This window comes from Pipistrellus hanaki (assembly GCF_964339955.1).
Source record: "Pipistrellus hanaki genome assembly, chromosome: X".
Classification (NCBI taxonomy): domain Eukaryota; kingdom Metazoa; phylum Chordata; class Mammalia; order Chiroptera; family Vespertilionidae; genus Pipistrellus; species Pipistrellus hanaki.
In genome coordinates, this window is record NC_140524.1 from 4,086,810 (window position 1) to 4,091,671 (window position 4,862).

The 4,862-nt window shown below is 41.1% G+C and overlaps 1 pseudogene across 1 annotated transcript; it reads left to right on the forward strand.

The window, feature by feature from the left end:
• The first annotated feature begins 392 nt into the window (after positions 1-392).
• LOC311615533 (elongation factor 1-alpha 1-like) lies at positions 393-1,468 on the forward strand (annotated as a pseudogene). The gene has a single exon. The product of its transcript is annotated as an elongation factor 1-alpha 1-like (transcript).
• Positions 1,469-4,862: the final 3,394 nt, after the last annotated feature.

The following is a 4,862-nucleotide window of genomic DNA, read 5'->3' on the forward strand; positions in this document are numbered from 1 at the left end:
GTTTGGAGATTCCCCTTGCCCTTTCTGTTTTTACTTGCCCTCTTGCTCTCTCTCTCTCTTCCCTGTCTCCCTCCCTTCCTCCCTGTCTCCCTCCCTTCCTCCTTCCCTTCCTCTCTCCCTACCTTCCTCTTTCTTTCCTTCTTTCTTTTTCTCCCTTTCTTCTATCTTCCCTCCCTCCTTCCCTCCTTTCCTTCTTTCCTCCCTTCCTCCCTCCTTCCCTTCTTTCCTTCTTTCCTTCCTTCCTTCCATCCATCCATGGAAAGAGCAGATTTTCTTTATAAGCATAAAATTACTAAGTATTGCTTTTTCACAATGGGTTTATCACCAAAACACAAATATTATGAAAAATACTGATAAACCTAAGATAACATGGGAAAGGAAAATAAAATACTCATATCAATATCATCATCATTGGACCTGTAGTTTTTGGTAAGTCTACCACTACTGGCCATCTGATTTACAAATGTGTTGGGATTGACAAAAGAACAGTTAAAAACCTAAGAAGGAGGCTGCTAAGATGGGATAAATTGAAAGGTGAATTCGAGTGTGGTATCACCAGTGATATCTCCCTGTGGAAATTGGAGACCAGCAAGTAATATGTGACCATCATTGGTGCCCCAGGGCACAGAAACTAAATAAAAAAAACAACAACATGGTTACAGGCGCACCTCAGGCAGACTGTGCTGTCCTGATTGTTGCTGCTGGGTTGCTGACTTTGAAGCAGGCATCTCCAAGAATGGGCAGACCCGTGAGCATGCCTTTCTGACTTAACTGACTGTTGGTGTTAACAAATGGATTCCACTGAACCGCCCTACAGCCTGAAGAGGTACAAGGAGATTGTTAAAGAAGTCAGCACTACACTAGGAAAACTGGCTAAAAGCCTGACACAGTAGCATCTGTGCCAATTTCTGGTTGGAATGTGACATCACTAACATGCCTTGGTTCAAAGGATGGAAAGTCACCCGAGAAGATGGCAATGCCTCTGGGACCACGCTGTGTGACGTTCTGGATTGCATCCTGCCACCAACTCGTTCAATCGACCAGCCCTGTGCCTGCTCTCCAGGATGTCTACAAGACTGGTGGCATTGGTGCTGTCCCTGCGGGCTGAGTGGAGACTGGTCCTCCAACCCAGCATGGTGGTCACCTCTACTCCAGTCAACGTTACAACTGAGTAAATGAAGTCTGCTGAGATGGACCGGGTAGTTCTGAGTGTTGCTCTTCCTGGGAACCCTGGGGGCTTCAATGTCAAGAATGTGTCTGTCAAAGATGGTCATCATGGCAATGTGACTGGTGACACAAAAAATGACCTACCAATGGAATAGCTGACTTCACGACTCTGGTAATTATCCTGAGCCATCCAGGCCAAATCAGTGCCGGATATACTAGTACAGCTGTGCTGGATTGTCATAAAGATCACATAGCTTGTAAACTCATTGAGTTAAGAAAACTGATTATCTTTGTGGGTTAAAACCTGAAAAAAAAATGAGCTTGACTCCCTCAAGGGAAACTTGAGAGATGCCAATGGTACCTGAGTCTCTTGTAAGATGCTCTTGAAGAATGTTTGATGAAAAGAATTAGTTGGCTAGAATTAGTCTTGGGTTTGGTACATTTCCAACATCTGTGCTTTTCCTGTGGTTGTCATTAGCATAAGTATTTGAAGATCAACAACTGAAAAATTTTGAAAAATGTATTGACTGAAGATTTTTGTCAGACACTCCATTTCAGTTGGCATCTTTCACTTTTTCAAAGGTCTCTCATTTTAAAGAACTTTTTTTTTTTTAATTTCATGCTATTGCATTTAAATTATGTTCAAGCCCTGTTAGAGTTGTCTGACACTGGAATAGAGAAATAGGACCATCCCATGTCTGGGGGACTGGATTAGAATTCAGGATACATGTGTTTTTCCTTCTCTCTGCCAACATCTTGAAGCCTTGGATAAGGGAGTTTCTAGGAGCCTCTTTATGATATATGACACTGACTACTCACCTTGGACCATAAGAGCTAAGAAAGGAAAGAATTTGGTAAGAGCTTTGGGCTAACCGGCACTAACAAAACTGTCCACCAATAATGCTCCAATATGTAGTCCTTATGGATACAAAGGTTATAGCCAATATTCCTGACATTTCAGGAGCCTGGGAAATGCCAGTATGTTTCTGCTGTCTGAGGCAGAGCTTCCTCTGAGGAAGTCCTCCTGAAGTGGCAAGTGTTTTCTTTTCCACTGCTTGAAGGTCAAACCAAATCACTTCTTCCTCAAATAGATCTCATTTTCACGGGCTCATAAAATGGTTGAGTTAGAATATGTCTTGGTTGATGAAATCAATTGAGGGTATGAGGCTGACTCAGGCTTACCCAAGTTCTCCTGTTTATTTAGCACCAGGAATATTTAAATCAGACTTGACCTTAAAATAGCAACTCTTTTAAAAAAGGACTCAACACTGACTCCTGATAATCTCCTGTAGCCCGACCTCTTTCTTTTCTGTTCCTGTGGTCACTGCTTAAAAAAATACAATGATATATGCCTCATGTCTGATATTTTCATTCTCACTAATGAACATTATCATGCCACATAAAATTTTAGAATCCATGAGGACTGATGAGAAGACCTTAAATCCCTTAGCTCACTGAAAGAGCATATGTCAGAATTTTATCTCCTGCGCTGGGATACTTGGAAATTGGCCTGCATAAATATCTTTGCTTGATATTTGAAGTATAAAATTCTTTATTAAAGTTTTTCAGATAAAAAGAATTATATATTTTTTTTCATTTTATGTACTATGATCAAACCATAGACCATTGACTCTTAAACCTCTCTCCTTGAGGTCCAGTTGGCTGCTATAACTTTCCACCTGAATGATTCATGAAAACCCCAAATCCAGTGGGACTAAGATAATTCAAACTTATTTTGCCTGCTCTCTCCATCTTAGTTAATGATAAAACATCCGTCAATTCTCTCAAATTGGAAAATCTAGAGGTATTTATCTTTGTCTCCCTCTCATTCATTCTTAGTGTGCAGTTGGTTACCATACACTGCAGATTTGCCTGAAGAAATGTCTCTTTAATTAGTCCACATCCTCCCTATCTGTATTCAGGGACTCATCTTCTTTCTTGGGTGGTTTCAGAAGCCTCCTGCAGAGCCATCTTGTTACCTTCCTCTCCTAGAGAATCCAGGACCCCCATCTGACTATGTCATGTCTCTGCTCAGAAAGTGAGGCTTTTGGAAGATAAACATCTAGATTCCTTGGCTTGGTGCTCATAGTTCTTTTAGCCTGGCCCCCAAGCCCTCTGCAGCCTAATTTCCTGCCAAGTCACAGCCACCCACCCCCATTCCCCTCTGCTCCAGCCACGATCAGCTTTCACCACTCTAGAAATAGAACTTACTGTTGTTTTTTTTCCATATTCACTTTTGCCTACCTCATTGCCTCTCTCTCAAATGTCTCCTTCCTCCCATCTCTGCTGAGCCAAATGCTGCTCATTCTTCAATATCGATTTTAAATGTATATTCCCAGGAGAGGCTTTCTATGATCTTCTCACCAGTCCCACCCCAAGATAATGACTCAGCATTTTATTCACACCTCTATGACAATAGAACTCTCACCCACTATGTGTGAACACTTCACATGAGGTTTCCTATCTTATAATTCACTTTATCCCTGTCACTCATTAGCATTTGATAATTGATTAGTGGATGTGTGGATGGGTTGAGTGGTGAAGTTTAAGTTTAGAAGAGTAGGGAGACATTGGAGAGAAAGTGCAGTAAGAAAATGGAGGGGGAAAAAATCAGAAATCATGTCTCCTCATTCATTCATTTGTAATCCTTTATGCAATTAATCCTTGGTTACAATGGATATTGATCTTCTTAATAGTCCCATGCCCTTGTATTTAAGAAGTTGAAAAACTAAACCAATTTTCCAAGTCTGCTTACTAAATTTATGAAAAACATTTTCCTACAGCTTATTATGGAAAATTTTATTGCCCTTTAAAATTTTTATAACAAAATTGGGACTCAAACGTTTCTTGTTATTATATGTTTATTTCTAGTCTGCAGATGCAAGATTTTTTAAAGAAAAGAAATGGGGAAAAATAGTTATAGAGGTAAAGAAGCATTGAACAGACTGTCAAACTACAGTGGGAAGGCAAGGGAGGTTGGGGGTGGGGGGCTGTAAGAGATCAACCGAAGGACTTGTATGCATGCATATAAACATAACCAATGGATACAAGACACTGGGGGCCGGGGCAGGTGAAGGCATATGCGGGGGGTACATATTATTTTTTTGGCTGATGGTGTCACGAGGCAGCACTAGATTCAAGTAGAACCCCATTGAAATGACCACACTTTTCCCAGTGGCTTCACCATAATCTACAGCCACTTCAGGCTGGGATAGGGGGAAAGAGGTGTGTGTGTGGTTGGGTTGAGTGTGGTGTGATGGAGCATGCCATGTGAGCTATTTTCTTCTTTTGTTGTTTTCCGATGGTGTTTTTCCACGCGGGGAGCCGGGGCCTTCACAATATTGAGGCTCCATTCCTTTGTGTTTTTTGAAAACATAGTTGTGGAAAATTTTGATTCCAATTCTTCTGTTGCTCTCTCCGGGACCCACTAAGTATGTGGCCTTCCCGGGCTGCTCTCAGGAACCCAACCACAGGCACAGATGCCAGATGAAGGATGGCATTTGCCTGTGAGAAACAGTGTGGCTAGAAAAAAAATTAGTTTTTATAAATTCTCTAGAGACGTTGGCATTTGCTTGCTTTTCTTGAATGATAATCAAAATGATAATCAGAAATAATTCTCTATCACATGATCACACAAAAAAGGTTGATCAGAATTTGCAACAACATTTATTGAAGTTGGGTATGTGCCAAGCTGT